We start from the raw sequence: 26,308 nt of genomic DNA, 5'->3' as shown, positions 1-26,308 counted from the left end.
CTGGGCGCTGAAAGCCACGACTCGCGGCTCCCGCTTCGCGGGTGCCGCTCGAAGTTGTGTTGGGGCGGACTTTGTTTCCTGGAGTGTTCTTTTCTACCAGAGCCCTAGGCAGCAGAAGGGCCATCACTGTGGGTGGCGGAATATACAGCGGGACTGCGAGTCCCAGGATTACTAGCGGCGTGTCTTTGTGCCGCACCTGGAGACTCTTCCCCATCGACCCCGCCTCCCTCCTGGGCGCTTAAAGCCATGACTCGCGGCTCCTGCTTCGCGGGTGCCGCTCGACGTTGTGTTGGGGCGGACTTTGTTTCCTGGAGTGTTCTTTTCTACCAGAGCCCTAGGCAGCAGAAGGACCATCACTGTGGGCGGCGGAATATACAGCGGGACTGCGAGTCCCAGGATTACTAGCGGCATGTCTTTGTGCCGCACCTGGAGACTCTTCCCCATCGACCCCGCCTCCCTCCTGGGCGCTTAAAGCCACGACTCGCGGCTCCCGCTTCGCGGGTGCTGCTCGAAGTTGTGTTGGGGCAGACTTTGTTTCCTGGAGTGTTCTTTTCTACCAGAGCCCTAGGCAGCAGAAGGACCATCACTGTGGGCGGCGGAATATACAGCGGGACTGCGAGTCCCAGGATTACTAGCGGCGTGTCTTTGTGCCGCACCTGGAGACTCTTCCCCATCAACCCCGCCTCCCTCCTGGGCACTTAAAGCCACGACTCGCGGCTCCTGCTTCGCGGGTGTCGCTCGAAGTTGTGTTGGGGCGGACTTTGTTTCCTGGAGTGTTCTTTTCTACCAGAGCCCTAGGCAGCAGAAGGACCATCACTGTGGGCGGCGGAATATACAGCGGGACTGCGAGTCCCAGGATTACTAGCGGCGTGTCTTTGTGCCGCACCTGGAGACTCTTCCCCATCGACCCCACCTCCCTCCTGGGCGCTTAAAGCCATGACTCGCGGCTCCTGCTTCGCGGGTGCCGCTCGAAGTTGTGTTGGGGCGGACTTTGTTTCCTGGAGTGTTCTTTTCTACCAGAGCCCTAGGCAGCAGAAGTACCATCACTGTGGGCGGCGGAATATACAGCGGGCCTGCGAGTCCCAGGATTACTAGCGGCGTGTCTTTGTGCCGCACCTGGAGACTCTTCCCCATCGACCCCGCCTCCCTCCTGGGCGCTTAAAGCCCCGACTCGCGGCTCCCGCTTCGCGGGTGCCGCTCGAAGTTGTGTTGGGGCGGACTTTGTTTCTTGGAGTGTTCTTTTCTACCAGAGCCCTAGGCAGCAGAAGGACCATCACTGTGGGCGGCGGAATATACAGCGGGACTGCGAGTCGCAGGATTACTAGCGGCGTGTCTTTGTGCCGCACCTGGAGACTCTTCCCCATCGACCCCGCCTCCCTCCTGGGCGCTTAAAGCCACGACTCGCGGCTCCCACTTCGCGGGTGCCGCTCGAAGTTGTGTTGGGGCGGACTTTGTTTCCTGGTGTGTTCTTTTCTACCAGAGCCCTAGGCAGCAGAAGGACCATCACTGTGGGCGGCGGAATATACAGCGGGACTGCGAGTCCCAGGATTACTAGCGGCGTGTCTTTGTGCCGCACCTGGAGACTCTTCCCCATCGACCCCGCCTCCCTCCTGGGCGCTTAAAGCCACGACTCGCGGGTGCCGCTCTAAGTTGTGTTGGGGCAGACTTTGTTTCCTGGAGTGTTCTTTTCTACCAGAGCCCTAGGCAGCAGAAGGACCATCACTGTGGGCGGCGGAATATACAGCGGGACTGCGAGTCCCAGGATTACTAGCGGCGTGTCTTTGTGCCGCACCTGGAGACTCTTCCCCATCGACCCCGCCTCCCTCCTGGGCGCTTAAAGCCACGACTCGCGGCTCCCGCTTCGCGGGTGCCGCTCGAAGTTGTGTTGGGGCGGACTTTGTTTCCTGGAGTGTTCTTTTCTACCAGAGCCCTAGGCAGCAGAAGGACCATCACTGTGGGTGGCGGAATATACAGCGGGACTGCGAGTCCCAGGATTACTAGCGGCGTGTCTTTGTGCCACACCTAGAGACTCTTCCCCATCGACCCCGCCTCCCTCCTGGGCGCTTAAAGCCACGACTCGCGGCTCCTGCTTCGCCGGTGCCGCTCGACGTTGTGTTGGGGCGGACTTTGTTTCCTGGAGTGTTCTTTTCTACCAGAGCCCTAGGCAGCAGAAGGACCATCACTGTGGGCGGCGGAATATACAGCGGGACTGCGAGTCCCAGGATTACTAGCGGCGTGTCTTTGTGCCGACCTGGAGACTCTTCCCCATCGACCCCGCCTCCCTCCTGGGCGCTTAAAGCCACGACTCGCGGCTCCCACTTCGCGGGTGCCGCTCGAAGTTGTGTTGGGGCGGACTTTGTTTCCTGGTGTGTTCTTTTCTACCAGAGCCCTAGGCAGCAGAAGGACCATCACTGTGGGCGGCGGAATATACAGCGGGACTGCGAGTCCCAGGATTACTAGCGGCGTGTCTTTGTGCCGCACCTGGAGACTCTTCCCCATCGACCCCGCCTCCCTCCTGGGCGCTTAAAGCCACGACTCGCGGGTGCCGCTCTAAGTTGTGTTGGGGCAGACTTTGTTTCCTGGAGTGTTCTTTTCTACCAGAGCCCTAGGCAGCAGAAGGACCATCACTGTGGGCGGCGGAATATACAGCGGGACTGCGAGTCCCAGGATTACTAGCGGCGTGTCTTTGTGCCGCACCTGGAGACTCTTCCCCATCGACCCCGCCTCCCTCCTGGGCGCTTAAAGCCACGACTCGCGGCTCCCGCTTCGCGGGTGCCGCTCGAAGTTGTGTTGGGGCGGACTTTGTTTCCTGGAGTGTTCTTTTCTACCAGAGCCCTAGGCAGCAGAAGGACCATCACTGTGGGTGGCGGAATATACAGCGGGACTGCGAGTCCCAGGATTACTAGCGGCGTGTCTTTGTGCCACACCTAGAGACTCTTCCCCATCGACCCCGCCTCCCTCCTGGGCGCTTAAAGCCACGACTCGCGGCTCCTGCTTCGCCGGTGCCGCTCGACGTTGTGTTGGGGCGGACTTTGTTTCCTGGAGTGTTCTTTTCTACCAGAGCCCTAGGCAGCAGAAGGACCATCACTGTGGGCGGCGGAATATACAGCGGGACTGCGAGTCCCAGGATTACTAGCGGCGTGTCTTTGTGCCGCACCTGGAGACTCTTCCCCATCGACCCCGCCTCCCTCCTGGGCGCTTAAAGCCACGACTCGCGGCTCCCGCTTCGCGGGTGCCGCTCGAAGTTGTGTTCGGGCGGACTTTGTTTCCTGGAGTGTTCTTTTCTACCAGAGCCCTAGGCAGCAGAAGGACCATCACTGTGGGTGGCGGAATATACAGCGGGACTGCGAGTCCCAGGATTACTAGCGGCGTGTCTTTGTGCCACACCTAGAGACTCTTCCCCATCGACCCCGCCTCCCTCCTGGGCGCTTAAAGCCACGACTCGCGGCTCCTGCTTCGCCGGTGCCGCTCGACGTTGTGTTGGGGCGGACTTTGTTTCCTGGAGTGTTCTTTTCTACCAGAGCCCTAGGCAGCAGAAGGACCATCACTGTGGGCGGCGGAATATACAGCGGGACTGCGAGTCCCAGGATTACTAGCGGCGTGTCTTTGTGCCGCACCTGGAGACTCTTCCCCATCGACCCCGCCTCCCTCCTGGGCGCTTAAAGCCACGACTCGCGGGTGCCGCTCTAAGTTGTGTTGGGGCAGACTTTGTTTCCTGGAGTGTTCTTTTCTACCAGAGCCCTAGGCAGCAGAAGGACCATCACTGTGGGCGGCGGAATATACAGCGGGACTGCGAGTCCCAGGATTACTAGCGGCGTGTCTTTGTGCCGCACCTGGAGACTCTTCCCCATCGACCCCGCCTCCCTCCTGGGCGCTTAAAGCCACGACTCGCGGGTGCCGCTCGAAGTTGTGTTGGGGCGGACTTTGTTTCCTGGAGTGTTCTTTTCTACCAGAGCCCTAGGCAGCAGAAGGACCATCACTGTGGGTGGCGGAATATACAGCGGGACTGCGAGTCCCAGGATTACTAGCGGCGTGTCTTTGTGCCACACCTAGAGACTCTTCCCCATCGACCCCGCCTCCCTCCTGGGCGCTTAAAGCCACGACTCGCGGCTCCTGCTTCGCCGGTGCCGCTCGACGTTGTGTTGGGGCGGACTTTGTTTCCTGGAGTGTTCTTTTCTACCAGAGCCCTAGGCAGCAGAAGGACCATCACTGTGGGCGGCGGAATATACAGCGGGACTGCGAGTCCCAGGATTACTAGCGGCGTGTCTTTGTGCCGCACCTGGAAACTCTTCCCCATCGACCCCGCCTCCCTCCTGGGCGCTTAAAGCCATGACTCGCGGCTCCCGCTACGCGGGTGCCGCTCGAAGTTGTGTTGGGGCAGACTTTGTTTCCTGGAGTGTTCTTTTCTACCAGAGCCCTAGGCAGCAGAAGGACCATCACTGTGGGCGGCGGAATATACAGCGGGACTGCGAGTCCCAGGATTACTAGCGGCGTGTCTTTGTGCCGCACCTGGAGACTCTTCCCCATCGACCCCGCCTCCCTCCTGGGCGCTTAAAGCCACGACTCGCGGCTCCCGCTTCGCGGGTGCCGCTCGAAGTTGTGTTGGGGCGGACTTTGTTTCCTGGAGTGTTCTTTTCTACCAGAGCCCTAGGCAGCAGAAGGACCATCACTGTGGGTGGCGGAATATACAGCGGGACTGCGAGTCCCAGGATTACTAGCGGCGTGTCTTTGTGCCACACCTGGAGACTCTTCCCCATCGACCCCCCCTCCCTCCTGGGCGCTTAAAGCCACGACTCGCGGCTCCTGCTTCGCGGGTGCCGCTCGACGTTGTGTTGGGGCGGACTTTGTTTCCTGGAGTGTTCTTTTCTACCAGAGCCCTAGGCAGCAGAAGGACCATCACTGTGGGCGGCGGAATATACAGCGGGACTGCGAGTCCCAGGATTACTAGCGGCGTGTCTTTGTGCCGCACCTGGAGACTCTTCCCCATCGACCCCGCCTCCCTCCTGGGCGCTGAAAGCCACGACTCGCGGCTCCCGCTTCGCGGGTGCCGCTCGAAGTTGTGTTGGGGCGGACTTTGTTTCCTGGAGTGTTCTTTTCTACCAGAGCCCTAGGCAGCAGAAGGACCATCACTGTGGGTGGCGGAATATACAGCGGGACTGCGAGTCGCAGGATTACTAGCGGCGTGTCTTTGTGCCGCACCTGGAGACTCTTCCCCATCGACCCCGCCTCCCTCCTGGGCGCTTAAAGCCATGACTCGCGGCTCCTGCTTCGCGGGTGCCGCTCGACGTTGTGTTGGGGCGGACTTTGTTTCCTGGAGTGTTCTTTTCTACCAGAGCCCTAGGCAGCAGAAGGACCATCACTGTGGGCGGCGGAATATACAGCGGGACTGCGAGTCCCAGGATTACTAGCGGCGTGTCTTTGTGCCGCATCTGGAGACTCTTCCCCATCGACCCCGCCTCCCTCCTGGGCACTTGAAGCCACGACTCGCGGCTCCTGCTTCGCGGGTGTCGCTCGAAGTTGTGTTGGGGCGGACTTTGTTTCCTGGAGTGTTCTTTTCTACCAGAGCCCTAGGCAGCAGAAGGACCATCACTGTGGGCGGCGGAATATACAGCGGGACTGCGAGTCCCAGGATTACTAGCGGCGTGTCTTTGTGCCGCACCTGGAGACTCTTCCCCATCGACCCCACCTCCCTCCTGGGCGCTTAAAGCCATGACTCGCGGCTCCTGCTTCGCGGGTGCCGCTCGAAGTTGTGTTGGGGCGGACTTTGTTTCCTGGAGTGTTCTTTTCTACCAGAGCCCTAGGCAGCAGAAGGACCATCACTGTGGGCGGCGGAATATACAGCGGGCCTGCGAGTCCCAGGATTACTAGCGGCGTGTCTTTGTGCCGCACCTGGAGACTCTTCCCCATCGACCCCGCCTCCCTCCTGGGCGCTTAAAGCCACGACTCGCGGCTCCCGCTTCGCGGGTGCCGCTCGAAGTTGTGTTGGGGCGGACTTTGTTTCCTGGAGTGTTCTTTTCTACCAGAGCCCTAGGCAGCAGAAGGACCATCACTGTGGGCGGCGGAATATACAGCGGGACTGCGAGTCGCAGGATTACTAGCGGCGTGTCTTTGTGCCGCACCTGGAGACTGTTCCCCATCGACCCCGCCTCCCTCCTGGGCGCTTAAAGCCACGACTCGCGGCTCCCACTTCGCGAGTGCCGCTCGAAGTTGTGTTGGGGCGGACTTTGTTTCCTGGAGTGTTCTTTTCTACCAGAGCCCTAGGCAGCAGAAGGACCATCACTGTGGGCGGCGGAATATACAGCGGGACTGCGAGTCCCAGGATTACTAGCGGCATGTCTTTGTGCCGCACCTGGAGACTCTTCCCCATCGACCCCGCCTCCCTCCTGGGCGCTTAAAGCCACGACTCGCGGCTCCCGCTTCGCGGGTGCTGCTCGAAGTTGTGTTGGGGCAGACTTTGTTTCCTGGAGTGTTCTTTTCTACCAGAGCCCTAGGCAGCAGAAGGACCATCACTGTGGGCGGCGGAATATACAGCGGGACTGCGAGTCCCAGGATTACTAGCGGCGTGTCTTTGTGCCGCACCTGGAGACTCTTCCCCATCAACCCCGCCTCCCTCCTGGGCACTTAAAGCCACGACTCGCGGCTCCTGCTTCGCGGGTGTCGCTCGAAGTTGTGTTGGGGCGGACTTTGTTTCCTGGAGTGTTCTTTTCTACCAGAGCCCTAGGCAGCAGAAGGACCATCACTGTGGGCGGCGGAATATACAGCGGGACTGCGAGTCCCAGGATTACTAGCGGCGTGTCTTTGTGCCGCACCTGGAGACTCTTCCCCATCGACCCCGCCTCCCTCCTGGGCGCTGAAAGCCACGACTCGCGGCTCCCGCTTCGCGGGTGCCGCTCGAAGTTGTGTTGGGGCGGACTTTGTTTCCTGGAGTGTTCTTTTCTACCAGAGCCCTAGGCAGCAGAAGGACCATCACTGTGGGTGGCGGAATATACAGCGGGACTGCGAGTCCCTGGATTACTAGCGGCGTGTCTTTGTGCCACACCTGGAGACTCTTCCCCATCGACCCCGCCTCCCTCCTGGGCGCTTAAAGCCATGACTCGCGGCTCCTGCTTCGCGGGTGCCGCTCGACGTTGTGTTGGGGCGGACTTTGTTTCCTGGAGTGTTCTTTTCTACCAGAGCCCTAGGCAGCAGAAGGACCATCACTGTGGGCGGCGGAATATACAGCGGGACTGCGAGTCCCAGGATTACTAGCGGCATGTCTTTGTGCCGCACCTGGAGACTCTTCCCCATCGACCCCGCCTCCCTCCTGGGCGCTTAAAGCCACGACTCGCGGCTCCCGCTTCGCGGGTGCTGCTCGAAGTTGTGTTGGGGCAGACTTTGTTTCCTGGAGTGTTCTTTTCTACCAGAGCCCTAGGCAGCAGAAGGACCATCACTGTGGGCGGCGGAATATACAGCGGGACTGCGAGTCCCAGGATTACTAGCGGCGTGTCTTTGTGCCGCACCTGGAGACTCTTCCCCATCAACCCCGCCTCCCTCCTGGGCACTTAAAGCCACGACTCGCGGCTCCTGCTTCGCGGGTGTCGCTCGAAGTTGTGTTGGGGCGGACTTTGTTTCCTGGAGTGTTCTTTTCTACCAGAGCCCTAGGCAGCAGAAGGACCATCACTGTGGGCGGCGGAATATACAGCGGGACTGCGAGTCCCAGGATTACTAGCGGCGTGTCTTTGTGCCGCACCTGGAGACTCTTCCCCATCGACCCCGCCTCCCTCCTGGGCGCTGAAAGCCACGACTCGCGGCTCCCGCTTCGCGGGTGCCGCTCGAAGTTGTGTTGGGGCGGACTTTGTTTCCTGGAGTGTTCTTTTCTACCAGAGCCCTAGGCAGCAGAAGGACCATCACTGTGGGTGGCGGAATATACAGCGGGACTGCGAGTCCCTGGATTACTAGCGGCGTGTCTTTGTGCCGCACCTGGAGACTCTTCCCCATCGACCCCGCCTCCCTCCTGGGCGCTTAAAGCCATGACTCGCGGCTCCTGCTTCGCGGGTGCCGCTCGACGTTGTGTTGGGGTGGACTTTGTTTCCTGGAGTGTTCTTTTCTACCAGAGCCCTAGGCAGCAGAAGGACCATCACTGTGGGCGGCGGAATATACAGCGGGACTGCGAGTCGCAGGATTACTAGCGGCGTGTCTTTGTGCCGCACCTGGAGACTCTTCCCCATCGACCCCGCCTCCCTCCTGGGCGCTTAAAGCCACGACTCGCGGCTCCCACTTCGCGGGTGCCGCTCGAAGTTGTGTTGGGGCGGACTTTGTTTCCTGGAGTGTTCTTTTCTACCAGAGCCCTAGGCAGCAGAAGGACCATCACTGTGGGCGGCGGAATATACAGCGGGACTGCGAGTCTCAGGATTACTAGCGGCGTGTCTTTGTGCCGCACCTGGAGACTCTTCCCCATCGACCCCGCCTTCTTCCTGCGCGCTTAAAGCCACGACTCGCGGCTCCCGCTTCGCGGGTGCCGCTTGAAGTTTTGTCGGGGCGGACTTTGTTTCCTGGAGTGTTCTTTTCTACCAGAGCCCTAGGCAGCAGAAGGACCATCACTGTGGGCGGCGGAATATACAGCGGGACTGCGAGTCCCAGGATTACTAGCGACGTGTCTTTGTGACGCACCTGGAGACTCTTCCCCATCGACCCCGCCTCCCTCCTGGGCGCCCCGCCCGCCGACTGGCTATAAGATCACGCCTTGACACGCGAATCGCGGGACGCGCGCGGGCTAAGCCCGGGTAAAGGACGAGCCGTTTGAGGCCGTTAGAGGCCGGGAGAGACCGGACCGGGCCACCTCTCTAAGTCTTTGCTTAGCAGATCACTGCATCTTTACACCTTGCCTGGGTTCTGTGAGGTATGGCGACGTCTATTATGGCATCGAGGGAAACAAGGAGTAAAGCGGCCACGATGGTAACAGGTACTTTGGACAGTTTCCTCGTAAAGGCGAATACCGTGGTAAACCAGGGCCTTACAGCCCTAGAGAAACAATTAGCAGAGGGGCTGGAAAGTTCGCAGTTAGTTTCCACGGGCTCATCTATGAATACTAGATCCCTTGAACTGCTGGATGCTACCCATCTATCTCTTATGGACAGCATCGATCAAACAATAGAGTCAGTGTTGCAGCAGCTGAGGACACCGTCCAACTCTCTAAGAGATCGAGACTCAGTTCATACCATCCATGAGTCGACGTCTCCCCCGATATTTCACCCAGCCTTAACTCGGGAAGAGGGGGATGTCTTCACTGCTTCACATCCTAGGGGTCTTCGGGAGGGTGCGGTTCCGAAAAGGAAAAGACCTAGACAGTTAAAGGGTGCGAAGAGGGCCAAAGTAGACTGCATTCCGGACACCGTTGCTGATAGCACGGATGTTTCTGGAACATCTTCTGCTGTGGCTGTCACTAACACACTGAGCCCTTCACAGCCCGTTCATAACCATACCTATCCGCACACGGGCCTGTTCACATTTGGAGAGGGAGCTTCTAACACCACGGACCATATTATTTGCTCATTCACTAATATCATCAAAAATCTATTGGACCCTTTGTTGGTTAAGCTCGATAGTATCGAGGCTAGATTTCTAGCCATAGAAAAATTAAGTGGGGGTAGGGATGGACAGCAGGGGTTGCGATCTAGCCCAAGTGGTGTGAATGGGATAAAAAGTGGGATCCCTTGTCCGCCTAGTGCTGCTACTGCTGTGATCTATACTCAGCCTATTCCCTCTGTCACTGTGAATGCCCCGACGGCTACTCCAACGCAACCTGTCCCAATACCCCTCCCCAGGCAAGTCATTCCCATGCCTCTTGTTAGAAAGTCGAGGTTGCCTACTTCGACTTCCACAATGAGTCAAAAAATGCCAAACGCAACGGCCGACCAGCCCAATAGGATTAGTAATAGCCAAACTCGGCCAAAAGTAGTTAACTTGCCTCCAGAGGCGGCGGCACACACTGTAATCTTGACCGGGGTACCTGAACTCTCTAGTAACGTGGTGGAATCCTTCGACTCCCTACATAATAAAGTTATTAGTTGGTTAAATGTTCATAGGCCCCTACCACCTAATCTGAGAGGAGAAGTATTGATGGTCAGGAGGGTCCCATGGGTTGGGTATACCGTTAAGAAAACAAGGGGAGACTGTATCCTTGTAAGTTTCAGGAATTCCCAGATAGTGCCCCACATATGTAACTGGTTTGGGAGCTCAAGGAATACATCTATAGAATTGGTTCCACTGTCATTCTTTTATCCAAATGGCGGGGATTCGTACCTGGGGGAAAGTGACGGCTGGACTAGGGTGGGTTATGCTGTTGACGGGTCAAGATATAGGCCCCCTCGACGCGACATTCCCGCCTTTAGCAACTACGATCATGCCAAGAGATACAGCTGCCTTGACCAGGTTGACTGACTCACGATGGTTGTATGTGAGGGGGACACTGATGGGGTGGTTCCCTATACTCCTTTGATGGGAACAGGGGCAGTTGCCAGTGCTATAACCAACTTTAGCTCTGCTGGTCCATCACTGGAAAGTTCATCTACTATCAACATCTTGTCCCCTTCCATCAACCTACCCCCGAGGCCACTTCTTGGTGAGTCAGTACCTCAAGTCTTAATTGATTTGGGATCTCCTGTGGAGCGAGCATTATTAGATAGGTCTATATCACTATCCATAGATAGCGGTGCCGAGAGAATGAGGGGAATGGAAACCAAGTTACCCTTGAGATCTATGAAAGTCCTTTCCTGGAATGTTGCAGGCATCGCCAACAAAATAGATTCCAATGAATGGGGCTCTCTAGTTGCTGGCAATGATATCTGTCTCTTCCAGGAGACTTGGGCTAGGGAAACGTTCCCCTGGGCGGGCTAGGCAACCTTTTATATCCATGCTAGGTGGAATGGCAAGGGGAGGCCTTCTGGTGGTCTCGCGATCTGGGTGGCTAGTCACATTGGCTGTGGAGCAGAGATAATACCAACCTTCTCGGAGGACATTCAATGTGTTCTTCTTAAATGGCCAAATGCCTTCAATCTGGCGATTGTCAATGTGTACTCGCGCCCAGTTAGCGTGTCGATGGAATCATCCACCTTGGATGATTTATCTTCCTTCTTGGGGCAATTACCCGCCGATTGTAAGATACTGATGGGCGGTGATTTCAACTGCCACTTCGAACCTCTGGAAGGTTTGAAGGAGGGTGCCCTAACTGCTGAGGATGACTACTGGGGGATTCCCTCTTGTCAATCCCCTAACCCAAAAGCATGGTCGCCTCTAGCGGTGCAGATCATGTCCCTGACCCTGAATTTTGCTTTGTGGGCCTGCAATGGGCGTACTCCATCTGATACCCCCTCGTTGTGCACCTTCAATAGAAAGGGCCATGAATCGCGCCTGGACTATATTTTTGTAGATACGGGCTTGTGGTCCAAGGTTCAGGACTTTAGGGTAATAGAAAGATCAGATAGTGATCATAACGCCCTCTGCTTAGACATGGTACATGCTGTCCCCGAAGAACGGTCAGTAATTGTAGATCAAAGTGAAGAGACAGGGAACTTGGTTCTATCCAATAATAGACGCAGGGTAAGATGGGGCAAATTAGTAAGTTCTACAGAGTCTATTGCAAAAATGTATGAACTAGTACTCCCAAAGTTTGCCGAAGTGGATGAACTAATTAATAAACCCCTAAGCATTGATTTCAATCAGAAACTTGCCCAAATCAATGCAGATTTAGTGGGAAGTTTAAGAGAGGTCTTTTTCCCTGAGGTGGTGTCTAGGAAGAAGGGAACAGCGACTTCAGCTTGGTACAATGGCACTTGTAGAAAGATAAAATCCGAGCTGATTTCCATGTTAAAGTCTGGTGCCAGTAAGGACAAGGTAGCTCTCCTGAGACACAAGTATAGGGAAGCCATCGCCCAGGCAAAATCAGAATGAGATTGGGAGAGATGGCAAGACCTATCTCTGGCACTTGAAACCAGGGACCTAAGAACATTTTGGGCTTTAGTTACCACAGGTACAGGTGAACCTAAACCAGCAGTCGAGCCAAACATCGCTGCCTCTGTCTGGGAATTACACTTTAGTAAATTGTATCAAGACATCACTGAATTCACCCACGAGGCAGCCCTTGACACCCCATTTGAGCCCGCTGACAAACTAAAATTCACACTGGGGGAGGTACTGAATGCAATGGAGAGACTGGCGCAGGGGAAGGCCCCAGGTCTCGACAAACTCCCTGGAGATCTATTCCGATACCATCCTGAGATCTGGGGTCCGTACTTCTTAATTATATTCAATTCTATCCTGGGAGGGATGGAGATCCCCTGTACTTGGCTGGGGGCAGAGATAGTACCGATTTTTTAAAAAGGGCTCTCCTCTGCTCCCAGCTAACTACAGGCCGATCAGTCTTATAGATGTACCCCAGAAGCTTTTTGCCCGCCTTCTCCTGGATCATCTCCTTGATTGGATGGAGGATAAAGCGATCCTCAGTCCCCTCCAGGCGGGCTTCAGGAATAACACGTCCACCATGGATCAGATTTTCCGCCTCGTCCTTCTCTACTGGAAAACAGTGGGGATCGAAGGGGGGAGTCTGTACATGGTGTTTGTGGACCTGAAGTCCGCATTTGATTTGGTACCCCGTAAGAAATTATGGATGGTTCTTAAGGAGCTTTGTGTTCCTCCACAATTGTTACAGGCTATAATCAGGCTCCATGATGGTAATTTTGCCCAGGTTAGGTGTGGGAGGGATGGAGCGTTGTCCTCTAGGTTTCCAGTTCTCAGGGGGGTAAGACAGGGTTGCATTCTTGCGCCGACCCTGTTTTGCCTCTTTGTTAACAGTGTCATATTCCATCTGGACAACGTTAGGGACAATGACGCACCTAGTTTGGCAGGCAGGAGGGTTCCGGCTATTATGTTTGCCGATGACACCCTCCTGCTTTCCAAATCCCCGATGGGGATCCAAAGGATACTTGATGGGTTTGGGGATTTCTGCAGGACCCACAGTCTGGAGATTAACGCAGAGGAAACCAAATTCATGGTATTTAACCCCTCCAGAACAACCAGGCCCAATCCAACCCTGGGATCTGAAAGGCTTGAAAGGGTCAGAACGTTCCAGTATCTGGGGGTAACTTTACATGAAAATCTATCATGGGGTCCACAAATAGCTAGATCCCGTTTAAAGTTATCCCAGATGGCGGGGGCAATTTTGAAGGTCACGAATTCATCAACCTTTAAACCTATCAGCCCTGCCCTGGAGATGTACAAAACACAAGTCAGAGCAGCCTCATCCTATGGTAGTGAGCTGTGGGGCCATGAAGCTGGGTTAGATCTTGTTAAGGTAGAAAACAACTTCCTAAGACGCCTGCTAGCCCTCCCCCAAGGCACACCCTTGCTACCTTTGAGATTAGACCTGGGGCTCCCTTCAATAGGGGATGAATTGGCATTAAAACCACTGAGTTTTTGGCATAGGCTCTGGTCTATTGGGGAACTTTCACACTATAGGCAAGATCACAGGCATGTCCTGTCCCTTAATCATCGCGATAGAATTCCTTGGCTGGCCTACATCAAACGAGAATTCTATCGCTTGGGACTGCCTGAGCTGTGGGAGGATCCTGATGGCACGCAAAAGGCTTGTTAAGATCTATAAGGACAAATGTCTAGCCTCGCTTGTGTGTGCATCTAGAGTCGGCACCCTAACTGATCAATTTTTGGACACCAAAAATTCTTTTCATTTTGAAGGTTTTATGGACATTATTTATCCCATTAAGGCAAGGAAATTGTTCATTCAATAGAAGTTGGGCACCTTGCCTCTAAAAACTTTTACCAGCAAATGGTCAATGTCGAATGATAAAATTTGCCCTGGGTGTAGTGCGAATGAGGAGGACGAACCACACATGTTATTTTTTTGCCCCGCCTACACGAGACCGAGGAAATATTGGCTATTGCCATTGTGTAGGAATTTGGGCATTAGAACCCATTTGCACTCACTCAGAATTTTGAAGACAAGTACTCTGCATTATATAGTTTTTGCAGTTGCCAAGTACCTAATGGCCATGTGGCAGATAAGGGGGAAAATATTAAAAGGTTAACTTTACGCTATATGTACAATGAACTGTAAGAAATTATAGTTAACCGCTTTTTATGTGCCAGCTCCTCAGGGAAGTGAATTTGATGTATGTGGCACCTTGCCAAGTTTTTACTGTTGTTTTATGTCTTTTTAAATGTTATAATGAATCTTTTATGGTCTCACATGGCCGAAATAAAGAATTTTTGGATTGGATTGGATTAGAATATAGTGTTTGTGATTCTTGCTGTACATCTGGGTCCACTGCCTCAGAGAATGCCCTCCACATGTCTGCCCAAAGCATCAAGTCATCTGCCACCTCCTCATCTTTTCAGGATATTCTATTGTGGGTCTCCTCCACTAAGGGCCATTCTGTTGTATCTCTGACCACATATTTGCACCTTGTGTCCCCAGCCAATAAATGGCTATACGTCTTTTGCCAGTACTAGTGCAAGGTGCATAGACTTATATTGCATTTTCCTTTTTATGGTTCACAACTGTGCCTTACAAGCAATGTCTTGGAGAGAGCTTAAATTAATCCACCATTATCCTGCTTAACTTTGCAACTACTTCTACCCAAAACCCTGAGACCTTAATACTGGACCATTTGAGGTGTATAAAAGAAGCCCCATTCACCCCGCACCTTGGGCATACTGCTGACTGACCCCGGTATATTCTTCTCAACTTGACTGGCGTCAGATATGTGCGATGCAGAAAGGGAAAGTGTACCACCTTAAAATTAGCATTGCATGAACCTTCCCTTACCAATGCCCATGTTGACACCCAAGCCCTGTCAATGATTAACTCAGCTATATCAACCTCTCAGGCCAACCTGGTGTTACATAAACCGAGTCTTTGGCTCAACTCTACAAGGTTTGCTTTCACACCCACAGGTGACACAAGTGAACTTAATTCAATGCCCCAGTGTTGAATGTGAAAAACAGGTTACTATAGCCCCATAGAACCCCACCTAGTACATAACTGAGGCGGTGCCAATGCTTTTGGGCTACTTACAGGGCAGTAGTGGTTTTCAAACGATCGTTCATTAATGGTTTACACCTTCAAGAGCACTAGAAACAGAATATGCATTTCAACATGTTTATTTTAAAATAGAGATTTTGAAATGCCAGAATCTAGTGCATACAATATTAATAAAATCACAAAACATAAAAAACAGCTAAGCTTTTCAGTAACAGGGAAAAATTTGTAAGATCAAATTTATAGCCACTAACACTCTCACTGTGCTATCTCTAAGAACTATGCTTTTTCTAGCACATAAATAATAAGCCTGAGTTTCAGATGTGGTGTGCATACCTAGACAACAGTGTTTGTTGTCAGTTTGGAATAGCTTGTCAGAAAGTTCGAGGACAAGTTCAAGAGCTAGGAGAGTGCGTCTGTGCAGAAATAGAATCCAGCAACCAGTTTGTGAAGGCAGAATGGAAAGTCTTGCAGAGCCTCGGAGATTCTTGCCCGAGTCTTCATCAGTCAAGATGGAATCTGGGGCCACATGTCCAAAATTTAGGATTTGCGATCTCCTAATTGCGATTGTTACAGAATCGCAATTAGGAAATCGCAATTCATAACGTAATAAAACTTTAAAGTTTTCAATAGTGAGTCTTAATGGTTTGCAGATTGACATACCTCATAAATATTAATGAGGGAGGTCGCAATTTGCGACCCATTAGGAATAATAGCCATCACAGGGATGGTGGGCTGCTGGGGTCTGTGATTGCTTTTTAGTAAAGCAAACTTGTTGTTAAAAAATGCAGCCTGTTTTCCTTCAAGGAAAATGGGATGTTTTAAAAAAAGAAAAAAATTAAACTTTGAAGTTTCATTTTTTAAAAGTGGTCACTGGTCCGTGGCACCACTGTCTGCTCTTAAAAAAAAATATTTTTTACATTCTCGTCAAACATGAGGGCCCGATTTACAAAGGGCTCTGCACTTGTGATGGGGGGCCTGCAGTCATGGCAGGACCTCCATCCTGCAGTTACTCATTGCCGGCCCCCTGCCACGGATGTGCCCCTACCCCCAGCACGACTGCAGGGCCTTCACCACGAGTGCGTAGGTACTTTGTAATTCAGCCCCTAAATGTTTTCTGACCGTAATTCGGTCACAACACATTCATGCATAGCACTACAATTCGGTATTTGGAAAGCACGCCCTAAGCATGCCCCTTCCAAATAGCAAATGGCTAAACCAAATTGAGATTCAGTAACAAGTTATTAAATCGTAATTTGGCATTGAAACTTAAGAAAAAAACATATTTGTGGTTGGAAACCGCCATATTGAGCCGTTTCCAAAAGCCAAAATGTTTTTTACATATGGCCCCTGGTATTGTGCTCATCTGAATCTGCGAACTGCGGCTGTGACCTAGATGAAGTTTCTCTCCTGACAAGTGGTCCAGTGGTAGTCCTTTTAGCTGATCTAACTTAGACTTTGCAATGTCACCTTACCAATGTTTGATATAACCAATGAGCATCAAGATGCTAGTCTAAGACATATTCTTTTAAGCATTTATGATAAAAGTACAACAATTCAGAGTACACTATTTTGACCATTGTTCTTTGTTTGACCTTGAAATTGCGATAACAGGTCACTTGTTCCAGACTGATGTCGAATCTGGGGGCCATATTATACATTTTGCCCTGAGGGCGCAACGGGTTGTGTGCCAGCTATATACATCTCTGGAACTCAATGGTATTACAGAGGAGGCTGCAGATGCTTCTACGTTCCCTTCTGTAAAACAGGTAGAACTAGAGCACATGTTGCACCAGTGCTATCATAAGAGGGCGTTCCCTTATTGACATGGGAGCATATTTCACTTGAATATGCTGCTCCAATGGCAGCACAAGTTAGTGGCTGCCTTGGGGGCACTGCACTCTTTCTAATGCAGCGTACTCTCCTTGTTTGCACCAGCTGCACTATTGGAAAGGAACGCCATGGTGGAAACAGGGAAAGTGCACAATATTCATAAGAAAGCCCCAGGTGCTTTATTGATGTCTATATGTAAATGATTTTTCACTTTCACAGTTCTTGGAAAGATAAGCATAGACCACATCTGTGTCAAAGGCACACAAGTTAATGAATCTGTGGACATACAGAAAATAGAGCCTCAGCCTATTTAAAATGAAGTCGGTCCTTATAGTCTTTACGTCATAAAAACATGCAGGGCCAAAGGTAAACATGCTGGGCATGCTAGATAAAAGGGAGACTGTGACTAAATTGGAACCTGACCTGGATGTGTTTAGGAACCTGAAGCTAAAAGAAGGAAACCCAAAAGCAAGTGATTAAAATAGATAAAATAATGGAATCCTGAAAAAAAAATAGTCATAAGTTTTATGACATTTCTGGAGCAATTCTAAAGTAAATAGTCACTAAATTATCACTAAATGTGTTTTTGATTGATCTTGCTTATCACACATTCATTTTAGATTTTCAGAATCCACTTATCCACTTCAGGGCCTTATACATCGATGTCACCAAGTGTTAACCCATTCCCAGCTGAAGAACATCCTCGAGAGTCCCAGTTGAGGGAGGAGCATTGGAACAAGTCATTCCAAATCTCTCTGGTCTTCCTGGTCGATCTAGCATATCGGAGGAACTGTCCAGGTCCCAAATTGAATGTGTATTGCACTTCTTGATAATAAATACTTCTCCTGGGTAGAGATTCCCCAGCAATTGACAGCCTCCCTCCTTTCAAAGTGCCAATTGCATGTCTGCACTTATGTGTTTGAATGGAGCCAGCTCCCTGTATATCTAGCTCCCTTGTGAAAGGTGGCTGCTTTAGAACTCTGGTGACTATTAGTTTCCAAACCTGGGCAGTGTGTCTTACAATAAAAAGGATATTCCCTGGTACTGTTACCTCATCTCATAAGTAGTTTCATTAGTGAGGTGTCTCAATGAGTTCCGGTCAATAATTGCTTCACACAGCTGTCTTCTTCCGTAGTCCATCATCATCTAGTAGCATGCTATATGTGTGCCTCTAATAATATAATTCCCAAATCTGGAAGGCCTACCCCCCTCACCTTGATCTAATTTTAGGGTAGCAAGTGGCAGTCTGCTTTATTTTCCATCCCATACCAAGGACACCAACAAACTATCCAGTTTTCTGAATCTATCAGACAACAGCGGGCACAGAGAATTTTGTACAGTATGGAGACATCTTGGGAGAGAGACTGTTTTTGCAAATCTCCCCAAAATGGAAAGGGGTAGCTTATTCTAATTTCCAAGAACGTAACGAGAATTCAACCCATCATACACCCTCCCTATAATCTGCATGTACTGTCTTTCCGTCGTCAGTGCTACTATGATTCCAAGGTACCTAAATCAAGCAACCACTCTTTCCAGCAGGTTTGCAAAGTTCCCAATGGAACCAGTATAGTTTTGTGTTTACTAAGCCTTAGATTGGCCACAACGCCAAACCTATCCAAGTATTCCAGCAGGAGCGGAACTGAATCCTTGGGTTGCTTCAAATCAAACATAGTGTCTCCTGGGCATAGGGAGACCACATTTGCAGTGTCTGCTAATGGTTCAAGCGCCAGAGCAAAGAGCAGGGATTAGAACATGCACATTTGCCTAGTGCCACATTTGATACTCAAACTGTCTGAAACCATCCATCCCTTTCTGACCCTGGTAGTGAAAGAATGTGGGCAAACAAAGTAAGGAGTAGGTTTAGCTGAAATAGCAACCTCTATTCAGATTGTGGTACAATTACATCCTGGTCCCCATTCCCAGGCTAACAAGTATTGAAAGAGTCTGCAGTAAAGGCATCCGAGACTTGTGGCCTGACCTACCTGAGTAAGAAACCATCTATCAGCTTCTCAATTTCTACTTTAGGCCAGAAGATTGTCTATCCATATTTGATGAGGCTACCTGACCCTGGCTTACGTAAGGAAATCTTAAGGGCAAGAGTGGTATGTAATCCAATCCATTCATCCTGCCCATGTTGGGCCTGTGTCCAGGATAACATTGGTTTCTGTCCCTGCTACCTGAATGTAAATTGCTCTCGACTGCATATACTTATGGACTGTGTTTTTAGCACCCTAATCGTATTAAATTTAAGACCTTTGTTTTTTAAATATAGACTTTTCCAAAGAATGAAGGCTGTAGAGTCGTTATCAAAAATGCGTTGTTTATATGTGGCGGGTAGGAATTGCTCGGTTTTTACATTCTATCTGACAGAGTTTTAATGATGAATTTTAGAAGTGTGGGGGGTGGTGTTGGGCCGTCTAGATGATTTTAAATTATCTATTTTAGTTTCTCATGTTTTTTTAGAATGTTTTATGGACAATTGTCTAAATAAACTTGTTTTCGACATCTCGAGAGGAAAACCATTTTTGCAGATCTCCCCCAAATGGAAAGGGGTAGCTTATTCTAATTTCCAAAAACGTATTGATGATTAAACCCATCATATACCCCCCCTATTATATTTGTACTGTCTTTCTGTCATCAGTGCTACTATGATTCCAAGGTAAATACATTTTTCCAATTTCCATCCAATGCCTAAAAGAAGCACCCACTCTTTTCAGCATGTTGTCAAAGTTGCCAGTGGAAACAGTATAGTTTTGCATTTATTAAGCCTTAGCCTGGCTACATCGCCAAACTTATCTAAGTATTCCAGCAGCAGGGGAACCAAATCCTTGGGCTGATTCAAGTAAGACAAAGGGGAATATTTACAAGGAAAGAGGCGAAGCGTGTCGTTAAGCCAAGAAGGCTAATGACACGCTTCGTCACTTTAGAAATGCAGGGCTGCACCATATTTACAAGAATATGGTGCAGCCCTGCGTTTCCCCCTGCGCTGGCTCTAAATTTAGCTGCCTGATACCAGCGCAGGAACCCTTGCACCGTAGTGCAAGGGTGCCTGTGTTGAGGGGAGTGATTGTTTATGTGCAGGAAGATGTCCCTTCCTGCACATAAACAGTCTGAAATGGCTGTTTGAAAATTCTATGTGTGCTGCTATGTGTGCTGCTTAGTGCAGCACACATAGAAGTTGCAAAACATAATTTTTTTAAATAATTGTTTATGTGCAGGAAGGGATACAAAGACCTTTTGTTGTTTCCATGTGTGCTGCACAACGCAACACACATGGAAACTGTAAAAACGAGGAGAAAATAGACATTACTCCTCGTTTTGCCAGGGTAAAACCAGGTTTTCCCTGGTCTTAATTTTGGTGCTGGCCCATATTTACGCCACGCTTCTCAATATGGGGAAGCACCAAAATCAATGGGGGCTGCAGTGGAACGCCCACATCAATGCCCATTGCCCTCCCCTTTTACGCTCAGTATAACGTGAAAGGATGCCTGTAGGAAAGTAGGATCTGCTTTTTTTTTTGTTGCTTTTTTTTGCTTTTTTGTTTTGGGTAATCCTCATATACCATTATTGGAAGTCTTGATGGGAAACTGGCAACCTCAACGCAGTTTGGTCGTCCTGATCCAGCCCTGGTATTTTAATCGGCCAATAGCGAGGTGGTAAGCCTGGTCCCTCAAGTAGCCATTGCTTTCTCAGCAATACTCCATTTCACACTCTAGTTGGCACCCCGTGCTACTTTGGAGTCAAGAGAAACCAGCAAGGCCCCAGATAAATCATTGGAAAACCAATCATCCATCTTGCCATGCCACTAGGGCCGCCCATACTTTAACCAAACTTGTGGAGTCACATGCCATATCAGATTTGCTGGTAAAAATAATATGTCGTAAGCAATTCGGAAAGGTGGGGGGGTTGGGTCCTTCCATGCTCTACAAATTTCGCACCTTGCAAGGAGCATGACATAGAAGACAAGTTTAGTAAGGGGTCATTTACATTATAGCCCATACATAACCCCGATAGTATAGTATTTGTGGTTATCTCCAAGGGCACTAAAAGGACCCCTTCTAAAAAGTCACTAATCTTTCTCCAGTACTCTTTTATTTCAGGGCAATCAGCGAACATGTGGATATCATCCGCATCGGGGTAGCTACATCTCGGACAATGGTATTCTTGGTTGGTGAATTTCGCTAGTTTCTTTGGAGTTATGTAAGCCCTGTACATAGTATACAGGTGGTTTCTTTTTAGCATCGCAGGTTTGACTACTGATTGTAGAATGGTAAAGGAATCAAACCACAGGTCCCTGATATTTCCACTATCAGAGATTAAAACATTATTCCAAAGTTTTCGTAGTTCAAATTCCGTCAGGTCTTCACCCTCAAGAAAAGCTGAATACCAATATGCGATTTGGCTCTTTCACCTTCCGCTCCTGGTCACTGCATCAAATTTAATGTTCAGATTTTTATTGTCCCAGGATCTGACCACCATCCAGATAACTGATAATATTTAAACCTGGTGAGTGTTCCCCCAGTCAGGTTAGAGAGCGCTTCCCAACTCAAAAGCTGTGCATCTTCCTGTAGGTCCCCCCAGCATTCCAACCCTGCTGACTTCAATGGTCGGGACAGTTGGTCGTCAAGACAAGCTGGAGTCCCTGGAGAATCCCATATCGGGTCCTGTACTGCGTAATATGGGATATTACGCTTTTTCCTATCAAATACCCAATTTCTTAGGGCTGTCCCCAGAAGCTTGTGCCTAACTTTAAAAAAAAAATGTGGGTCCCCAAACTTAAAGAGAAAAAAATATTGTCCCTGTGGGATGTCCTGCAACAATGCTGAAAATAATACCCCCAAAGATGATTGATCAGTTTTACCAGCCAATAACCTAAAATATTTAAAGTGGAAAGCATGGCAATAAACGAATAGGTCTGGAAAAGCCAGCCCTCCTGTTCTTATACTTCTCCTGAGCTTTTTCCAGGCAATTCGTGGAGCTTTTGAGTTCCAGATGAAGGATCCCAGTTTCCCTTGTAACTTTTTAATTGTCAGTAGGGGAAAAGATAGGGGTATAGAATTAAATAAAAATGTGTTCTTTGGAAGGATGATCATGTTAATTAGGTTCACTCTCCCGAAAATATTTAAAGGGAGAGATGACCACCGATGAAGTAGGGCACTGATATCTTTGATGACTCTATCTAGGTTAATTTTTTTAATATCTTCAATCTTTTTAGCTAAATGAACTCCCAGATACCTCATTCTTGTTTTAGTACCTGCCGTCCCTATCTCCTGATTCCATTCCATAATCTCTGTCTTGTCTTTGTTGATTGTGTACCCGCAAATCTCTCCAAAGCTTTCTGCTGAATGTATTAATCTAGGAAGAGCTTCTTCGGGGTTTGAGGTGTACATCAACAAATCATCCGCGTATAGCGCAAATTTTAATTCTAAATCAGCAATCTTGAATGGTTTAATTAAAGGATCTGATCTAAGCAGGCATACAAAAGGTTCGATATATAAATTAAACAAAAGAGGCGATAGGGAGCAGCCCTGCCTAGTTCCACGGGCGATAGGTATCTGATCTGTGAGAATCCATTTATTAAGATTTTAACACACGGTGCACAATATGGGGATTTAATAACTGTTATAAAATTGTTCGGAAGGCCATAATTGGCCAGGGCTGTCCATAGATATGCCCAATCCACCTGGTCGAATGCCTTGGCGGCATCGACCGCTACAAGAGTCAAGGGCAACTTTTTTTCTGTAACAACGTCTATTGCAGCAATGAGTTGAAAAGTTAGTTCATTGAGTTGCCTGTCTGGGATAAAGCCCCTCTGATCGCAATGAACAATAGATTTAACTACATTAGCTAGTCTCGCCGCCATTATTCCCGCAAAGATTTTGTAATCCACATTTAGTAAAGAAATCGGTCTATAGGACTCGATCTTTACTGGGTCTTTATTCAGCTTCAATATTAAAGTGACTGTGGCTTCAGCCCATGAATTTGGTGCCTGCTCCCCTCGTAATAAAATTCCATTAAACAATAACGTTAGATTCAAAACTATTTGATCTAAGACTATCCTATATAGTTCCACAGGGAGCCCATCGGGGCCTGCTGCTTTCCCTTTAACCATCTTCGAGATTTGAGCTCTTACCTCTCCTTCCCTTATCTCAGAGCTGAGGAAGGATCTACCCACCTCTGACAGATCAGGGAGCTGTATCTTACCTAACCAGTTTTCCACCTGCTGTCTGCTCTGGGATGAGTTAGTTCTATATAAATTTTGCATATAGGTCTTGGCCTCTTCTCTTATGAGCTCATCATCATATGTAATTTCCCCTGTACTAGCCCGGAATAGACTATCAATCTGATTCCTGAATTTGTCTGCTCGAGCCTTCCACGCCAGTAGACGGCCGCATTTCTCCCCATATGAGAAGTGCTGGAGCTTACTAGCCTCCCATCTGTCTTTCAAGACTTTATCGAGATTGCTCGTAGGGTGTCTGCAACTCTTTTTGTAAACTAAATCTAGTCTGTAACCGGTCTATTGATGCTCTCTGAAACTCCTGTTCTTTTAATTTAAGTATCAGAAGGCGTTCTTCCCTCTTCTCCTTCGTCAGTTTATTCCTCCTAATCGTCAGCGTGCTCAACAAGCCTCTGATAAAGGCCTTAAATGTTTCCCATACTATCTGTTTGCTTGTAGACCCATTGTTGAGCCTAAAAAACTCCTCCGACTGTATTACTAGATCCCGCCTGACCCCCTCTTGTAATAACAATGTTCTGTCCCAAGTCCACCTCCTCTGATGTACCTTTTGTTTAAGCTGGATTACCGTCCCAACGACTGAAGGATCAGACAGAATAGCCGGGATATAGGATATGGAGTCTACTGCCGAGAAGAGTGCTTTGTCTAATAAGAAGAAATCTATTCTAGAATGATGACCGTGTCTTCTGCTATAAAAAGAATAGTCCCTTTTCCCTATGTTTTTGACTCTCCAAATATCTATAAGGTTAAAGTCCCTCATAATGTTCTTGAGCTCTGATCTGGATTTTTGGGGTGGAATAAGTCATACCCTGGAAGTGCAGTCTAATTTTTGTCGCAGATCAGATGAAAATCGCCCCCTAATATTACTGGTCCGACAGTCTCCACAAGGCTAGTTTTAAGTTTCGTGAGGGACCCTGGAGCATCTTGATTAGGCCCATAATATACTGCACATACGAAGGGAGTCTGCCCAGTCATTAGGGAAGCCACCAGCCACCTCCCAGAACAATCTGTCTCAAATTTCACTAGCCTAATCCCGGCATTGGCTCCAATTAGTATAGCTACACCTCTTGGGCTGTCACTTTGTTCTGGACAGAGAATATCCTGTATCCACCTAAATCTTTTAAATGTGGACTTGCATTCTTCCTTCTCTAGGTGTGTCTCCTCAAGCAGGCAAGCCTGTGCTCCTGAATTATATAAATAGTCGTTCACCCTATATACATTCCTCCTATCCCTTAAACCATTCACGTTCCAGCTGATAATTGGGGGGAACTTGTGTTAATAAAATAAAGGGAAATAAAGGGAAAATGAATAAAAATACATACACATACGGAATTGGAAAAAAAATATATAACAAAAATAAAAAATATATATATATATAAAGTGGAAAAAATGCATAAAAAGGTATATGTATAAATATTAGAGATCACTTTTTGGTGCCTACTTGCTGTTTATTTAAGGGGAATACCCGATCAGACGTCAGAGAGTTCTCAACTGGCGACAAGATCGCCAAAACAGGTATGGGAGGGGTTCCTCATGGGAGGTGGGTAGTCAGTTGGGTGGCAGGGTCAAAAAAGGAAAAAAATAATCCTCATGTACATAAAGAGATATATTATATCTTAGTTGGGAGCTGGATAGCGAGCTTTTTGGTTGAAGGACGGTCTATATGGTCAATATGACACATAAAATAAAAGTAGGATCTGCTTTTATGGTTACCTCCACTTTTTGCTTGACTAGTCTGACTGGGATCCTGTTAATCAGGACCCAGTCTCTGTGCTTTCGCCCCTAAATTGGTATGGTAAGTACTAGGTACATCCCAGATTGGACACTGGTGTACACTTATCAGTCCCTAGTATATGGTACTAAAGTACCCAGAGCATACACCAGAGGTCCCCCATGGGCTGAAGCATGTATCATGCCACCCATGGGAGACCACTCAATTTGTAACTTCTGGCCTGCCATTGCAGCCTGTGTAAGCTGCTGCTAGCACCACTTACAAAAGATATAGATTTCCCTATATCTAGGGTCACTGCACTTAAAACCTAAAAGTCACCCCAAGAGCAGGCCTTTCAATCCTGAAGGCAGGGTGCTCGGTTCTAAGTGTGAGGGTGCCCCTGCATGAGCAGGACACCCCTACAGCCTACGGAGTCCATTCTCCAGGTTTGTAAGTGAGAAAGCCATATAACATAGAGAGGGGCACCGCGTCATTACACAATAACCATTGCGAAACTGGCTGTAACGAATCCCATCATGTTTGGTATTAAACATGTTGGAATCATAACCCACCATAAAGTTCCTGTGGGAGGCCCTCGGTGCTCCCGGTACCAGTCATCCAGACCTGGACAGCAAGCTAGGGCTTCTGCCGGCCAGAGACACATTTCAGCCCTCCTGCTGCTGAGCCAAGCTCGGACAGGGAAAGCCAGAACAATAGGTATTCTGTCACAAGAAGGTGTGACCACCTCCCAGACAGGGTTTAGTGTATTGGAGCAGGGTTGGTGCGCTTGCACCACTTAGTGCCCTCCATGCATAGTCCAGTCCAAACCAGTACAGGGAGCCACTGGCGCCCGCTCCGGTGCGAAACTGGACAAAGGACAGGGGAGTATCGCACCCCCTTTTCCACCAAACCCTTTGCTTAGGATACTTAAGGGCTTACGTGAGGGTGGGTCCTTAGATTTGTAGTGGGACAAGATTAATTTCAGACACCACTTATTCAACCGTCTGGGCACTCTGGACTTCACTGTACTTCGCTCTGGGCCTCAAGGCTACAACCCGGAAGACTCCTGCTGCTCCTGATCACCTCGCCTCCGTTCTCGTCTGCTGCAGCGTCTGTGTCTGTGCACCATACAGGAACCTTCCAAGGCCTGTGGGCATCGAAAGATACCGAAGTAATCTCTCTCGAAGTGAAGGAGTCACTTCCCTGCATCTGCAAGCACCACAACCAAGCTGACCAGTCTGCTGATCCTAGGCTTTCACGGACTCCAAAAGGCTCAGCAATACAGGTGGTAGTTCTTCACATCCCTCGAGGCCTGACCTGTTCGCTCACCAAGTTTGGGGCCAGTATCCCTTGTCGGAGCCAAAGGAACTGAACCCCTGTGCACTGCATTGACTTGCAGTTGCAGATGCTTGTTAGCTTCCTTCCACCAAGATCTTCGGGCTCCAAGTAGCCCCAACCTCAGGCACCTCCAGTGACGAAGATCTGTGTCCTCACTGCA

This window comes from Lissotriton helveticus, chromosome 11, assembly GCF_964261635.1.
Source record: "Lissotriton helveticus chromosome 11, aLisHel1.1, whole genome shotgun sequence".
Taxonomy (NCBI): Eukaryota; Metazoa; Chordata; class Amphibia; order Caudata; family Salamandridae; genus Lissotriton; species Lissotriton helveticus.
The sequence above is the reverse complement of the archived record's forward strand: the minus strand, read 5'-3'. Positions refer to the sequence as shown.